We start from the raw sequence: 6,395 nt of genomic DNA, 5'->3' as shown, positions 1-6,395 counted from the left end.
AACTCGCTAGCTTCCCTTATTTGGAACTTATATTTATTTTTTTAAGGAAAGAGCTGGTCTTTAATTTCTTTTTTATTATTATTATTAGTTTTAGGTGTACAAAACAACACAATGATCAGACATTTACACACATCACAAAGTGATAATCCCCCCAAGTCTACTACCCCTCTGACACCGTGCATAGCTATTACAATACCATTGACTATATTCCCTATACTATACTTTACATCCCGTGACTACATATATATATATATATATATATATATATATATATATATATATATATATATGTTTTTCAATTACAGTTGACATTCAATATTATTTTATATTAGTTTCAGTTGTACAATGCATTGGTTAAGCATTTATATAATTTATGAAGAGATCCCCCCAGTAAGTCTAGTGCCCATCTGACACTATACATAGTTTTTACATTATTGGTTATATTTCCCATACAGTATTTCACATCCCTGTGACTATTTGGTGACTACCAATTTGTACTTCCTAATCCCTTCACCTTTCTCACCCCTACCCTAATCCCTCTCCCATCTAGCAACCATCAGTGTGTTCTCTGTATCTATGTGTCTATTTCTGTTTTAAGGTAATTTATTTTCAATTCTCCCCTTTCTACTTTGAAGGCAAGGTGAAATGACCCATCTTCTGGTGGTATGATTGAGGGAAAACCTTGTCTCCAAGTCTCTCAAGTTTATCTCAACTAGTAGGCATCCTGGCTCTAGGGAAATGTCTACTAGGTTACATAACATAACTATGGTTACCATGATTTTAAAGATCATTATCAGGAATATGAATGGAAAAACGTGATGGGAACATAGAGACCACTTACAGGACCAGACTGACTTATGCAATGTTTGTTAGAACATGAAAGAGTTTCAGGGCGGATTTGAGGTCAAAGCTGTGAGAAAAACTTTACAAGCAATGTGCTCACACCAGCTGTCCTGGCTATCACTGAAGTGCTCCCCTCGATTCAAGGATAACCATGAGCAGCACGGAGTCCCCAGCTCTCCAAATGGGCAGGATGTATAGGGCACAGCTTACTTGGAAGTGTCTACCCTTTTGCTGATCCTGCTCCCAAAGGGGAAGTGTGGATAAGGGAAGATATCTATGCAAGCTGTTCAGTTTCTCTGATGTCATTGACTCTTAATTCATAGGAAGTCATTCTCTAGAAGTACACTAAAGCTCTGTTCTGCAATTTAAATGCTTGACATAATAAATCCTCCACTGAAGAGATATGAAAACTAAGCAAAAAGTTTAGTTGATCTCCTGAATCATAGTTAAATCATGAAAACCTGGATTACTAATGATATATGAGACTGTAGCTGACTGCCAAAGTAATGTATGTGCATTGTAGAGATAGAAAAAAGTACAAAGAATAAAATAAAAATCACCTATCATCCCAGAACCCAGAGATTACCACTATTAACATTTTGGTAGATTTTTTTTCCACTCCTTTATCCATAGATCTATATACATATAATCATCTCTTTTGTAATCCTGAGATCACACAGTATTATTTTATAATCTTTTTTCTTGTAGGTGGTATCTGATTTTACACCATTACAAATAATATTGGGCCGGCCCGGTGGCTCAGACAGTTGGAGCTCCATGCTCCTAATGCCCCAGGCCACTGGTTCGATTCCCACAAGGGCCAGTGGGCTCTTAACCAAAAGGTTGCCAGTTCGACTCCTCCAGTCCCGCAAGGGATGGTGGGCAGCGCCCCCTGCAACTAAGATTGAACACGGCACCTTGAGCTGAGCTGCCTCCCAGATGGCTCAGTTGGTTGGAGCACATCCTCTCAACCACAAGGTTGCTGGTTTGACTCCCACAAGGGATGGTGGGCTGCGCCTCCTGCAACTAGCAACGGCAACTGGACCTGGAGCTGAGCTGCGCCCTTCACAAATACGATTGAAAGGACAACTTGACTTGGAAAAAGTCCTGGAAGTACACACTGTTCCCCAATAAAGTCCTGTTCCCCTTCCCCAATAAAATCTTTTTAAAAAATAATAATAATGTTGTAAGGAGACTTTTTTGTAGGTAAATCTTAGTACATAGGTCTGATTATTTCCTTTGGGCTGGCTAATTTCTCAAAGTGAAGTTGCTGAGTAGTCTAAGGGCTTTTGATAAATAAGACTAACGTGCCCTTCAGAAATGTTGACCACTTTCCACACCTATTGGCAGTATATAAGACTACCTGTTTCCCAGTTTGATTTCTGGCAAGTGATGTCTCCTCATTTTAATTTGTACTGCTTTTGAAATATTCTTGTTATTATACAGAATTATCAGTGATTTGTATTTCTTTCTTTGTGAAATGCCTGTATATGTTCTTTTTGTGCCTACGTTTCTTTTTTTTTCAATCTTAAAATAGTATGAAAAATGTATTTTATTCTGAACATCATGTCTGGAAAGAATATCTGAGTTCCTCTAAGAACTACTATTTCTAGTTATCCGATTGCTATTTTGGTAACATTGACAAAAAAAAAAACAAACACACACACTTAAAATTTAATGCTGCAATCACCTGTCAAATAATTAGGATGAGATAAATGTTGTTGCATATACATTAGGTTAAACACTACTTATAATTTAGGGTTCTTTCATTTAATCTTTTGATATATTGGACTACAACACTTAAGTCTTATGATAATTTTCTAAAACCACTTGGAAACATTTTCCTTAACTTCTAGCCTTAAAAATCCATTTTAATGTCTTTATCAATACTCAGTGTATCCAAATGAAATCATTGTTTTGTGGCCTTAATCGTTGATACAACTTAATACATTTGAAGGTGTGATGAAGTAGCTCCATCTTTCCATTTGTTTATGTGGTCTGAAATCACAGTTCTGCACAGTGGACATGTTTTCTCTCTGTTAAGCCATAAGGTAATGCACTCTTCACAAAACACATGCTGACAGATGAGAAGAATTGGCTCTTGAAATTTAGCTTGACATATTGAACAAATATCATCCACATCTGATATTTGTCTCTTGTTGGCAGCTACTCCGTAACTTGATCGTGTAAAAAATATTCACAAAACCCATCTGAAAGTTCTTAGATGTCCCATAAAGTCCAAAAGTTTTAGTATGAGATAGAATAAAGCCAGCAATATCCAAAGATTCCATCTAGTTACATTTCCAAACTCCCAATAACTTATAAGGTAACAAAACCAAACTGGTACGGGAACAAAAGTTTGATAATACTGACATAATTCTTCTAAAATCATATACCAGTAACCATTGGATTTAAAAGGCATGATGAAAGAAGGCACCAATAAAATAAGGCATGTTCTGCCCATGAAGAAGAATTTTAGAATGAAGTCTGTAATTCCAACAATCCAAAGTGCTTCCCAGAAGCTCGAATGGCCCAGAGTAGGGTTTAAAAAAATTAAGCTGCAATAAAGTGAATGAGAATGAAAGCTATAATATAGAAGAACAGAAGATCCTCGTAAGAATACCAAGAAGCAAGCACGCTGAATCTTTAAGCACCTTTCTCTTAGAAAAACCTGATTTACAATGCTTTTGTTTGCATACATAAAAGTTGTAAGCAGCCCAATTCCAAGAGAAACTCCTATTATATGCTGCATAACAAGTTTGACATGTTGTGTGGAAGACTTTTTTTGCAGGCACTTGAAGAGATATCAGAATTCTGAGAAGGAGCTGCTTCTGTGATCGCCAGACTCCGTGGCAGTATCATCAGGTTGCCTTGCCTCGTTGTGGGAGTGAATCCATGAGCGACTGTGTGTACACATGGCTACAGCTAAGGATACCTGACCTTATATTTCTGGAGCTTGAATTTTCAGCACATTTTTTAGGTATGGAGTTTATCTGGATATGCTCATCTCCAAAAGAACTTTCTCCTGTCAATCTTGTGTGGACACATTGGGAGGCTGACGCCTCCCCAATGTCTGCAGCAACTAGAGGACTATGCAGTTGGCTACAGTTGGCTTGCATCACCCTAAAATACTTTTTAGTGATCCACATTTCTTTGTTTCGGGTCTCTGTCTCCTCTCATGATGATGAGAAAACGGAGACATCAGCAGCCACTGTAGGAAGAGCAGGAGACACGGCTCTCAGCCCTCCGTCATGGCCATCCCCTTCATAACCCACTACCAGCAACTCCAGTCCTGTGTCTACATTTTGGGAGCTGCAGAATACTGGATGACTAAGACTGGCAATTGCTCCGCACTGATAAGAAGATGCCTTTCCCACACCTTCAGCCCTAGGAAGCCCCCAGGGCTTTTCCACAGAATGGCTTCTTGCTTGTGGGTGAGAATGGCCCATCTCACACCATGGACTGTCTGTACTTGTACCTGTGTCATGTCTCACCATACAGCCTGGTGCAGAAATGCTGCCATTTTGGAATGAAGGTTTCAGGTCTGAGGTAACCTCATGTCATTTTGTGTTCATAGATTAACAGATTCCTAGATCTTCCCAACACTTCAACCATCCGAGTTTAAATGGAAGGGAAGTGGCCAGGAAGGCCTTATCTGGTAATGGCCGTTCAGTTAAGTGCAAGTCCCTAGGTACCCAAAATCAAAACCCGCTATTGTGACTGGGAGCACTTTGGTGATGAACATCATAGGCCAGAAAACTGGAAATGCTCTGCTGTCACAGACTATTCACACCTTGATAACTCAGTGTTGGCAAAGCCAAGTGTCAGACTAGGAGGAGGGGAGGAATGATACAAAAATCTTCTTGACCACCTGTCTGGACACACACACACACACACACACACACACACACACGTACACATACGTGCAGTCTGTTTGCACATAAAATTATTAAGGAAAAAAACCTAAAGGGAAAGACATGATCAAAAGCAAATTTTTCATTTTATATTCCTTCCTGCCTTTTTCCAACAATAATTTCAGACTGCCTAAAGGCAATTTAATACAATAACACCCATATAGCTTACTTTTCTGATGAACCGATGATAGGCACTTGAAAGACTGCCTCCCTACAGTTTACAAGCAAAAAGGAAGCTGTTTTTTAAATCCATTGGAAAGGCTTTTATGTGCTTTAATTACGTCCACAAAGAACCATAAACTAGAGGTGAGAAACCTCCAGGTTTTTAATCTTACTATTATTGTCCAAGTGTATTGCACTTAGGAACACTTATGATGTCTTAAATTTCTAGTTACAATTTATTTTTAAAATGCCTGTTCTTTACTCATAGACTTCTGATATTTGGAGAGAGAAAGATTGAAAATAAAAAGAATAAATCTTACATTTTATGTTTATTATTATTTAAATCAGAGGCCATCTAATTTGTATGCTTTTATAAGATTTGGTTATAATGTTTTGATACTATATCTGGTCATTTGGTTATTGGATTTAAAATTTGGCATTTTAAAGGGCCATAGTGTAGTGACTTTCTAAAAATATGCAATTGAGATATCATGTAATGGTACCCCTGAAATTCAGTTTCTAGTTAATTAGACTTAGTTTTATCGGATCTTCCACAACAGCTTACTAAGGTTTTACTGTGGTATGAGACAAAATAAATACGGATGAGGAATATTTGACTTACCTCTGTGTAGGACATAAATTAGTAGAATAAATAAAATATTCTGAGGAAAATAAGAAATAAATAAGGATGAGACATAATCCAAGGAATGGTAATTATATTAGGTTATAGTACAAACAAACTAAATAGTGGAGTGAGGAGGGCAGTAGTAGGGCAGGGAAGAAGCATCTTAGTAGGTAGTGGAGACACTAGGAAATCAAGTTCTTCAGCCCAAGGAGGAAGTGGGAGAGAGGACTTGGTAACCCTGGCTTATAAGCATACTCAGATACCCGTCCCTTGATTCTAAAAATTTGCCCACTTACCATAATTTAGCTCAACTTAATTTTCTGCTTCTGCTCTTCTTTGTCCATTCATTTAACAAATACTTATTAAGAATTTGCCATATGCCAGGTACTTTTCTAGGAGCTAGAAATATGGCAGTGAACAAGACAGACAAAATTCTGCCCAACTCCTTTAAACTATAGCCTATATTTTCTCTTTATACTTTCACACCACCCTCTTAGTCTTTATACCCCTACAACCTGATTTATTTTTCCACCATCATGATAAAACACCTTTCCAAAGGTCAGTAGCCTTCACTATATTGAGTACCTAATTCTCGGTGCTCATCTTCCCTGGACTCTGAGTCATTTAATAGCATCCAATTTCCTTCATTTCTAAAAGTCTTGGTTCTTTTGGCTTCTGTGATATGGCACTAGTGTGATTTGTCCTCTACAACCGTTATTGCTTCTTCCCTGACTTGTTCTCTTGCCTCCTAAATATTGGTGGTCCCTCAAGTTCTACAGTCTGCTCACTTCCATTTCCTCCCTGTCAAATCTTTTCCCTTGATGAAATCTCATGGTTTAAATCTTAGGCTC

General features: G+C 38.0%; 1 pseudogene across 1 annotated transcript; it reads right to left on the bottom strand.

Moving 5' to 3' along the window:
- Positions 1-2,785: 2,785 nt before the first annotated feature.
- On the bottom strand, positions 2,786-4,018 carry LOC308505922 (E3 ubiquitin-protein ligase RNFT1-like; annotated as a pseudogene). Its single transcript has one exon. The product of its transcript is annotated as an E3 ubiquitin-protein ligase RNFT1-like (transcript).
- Positions 4,019-6,395: the final 2,377 nt, after the last annotated feature.

Source organism: Rhinolophus hipposideros (assembly GCF_964194185.1).
Source record: "Rhinolophus hipposideros genome assembly, chromosome: 12".
Classification (NCBI taxonomy): Eukaryota; Metazoa; Chordata; class Mammalia; order Chiroptera; family Rhinolophidae; genus Rhinolophus; species Rhinolophus hipposideros.
The sequence above is the reverse complement of the archived record's forward strand: the minus strand, read 5'-3'. Positions and strand labels throughout refer to the sequence as shown.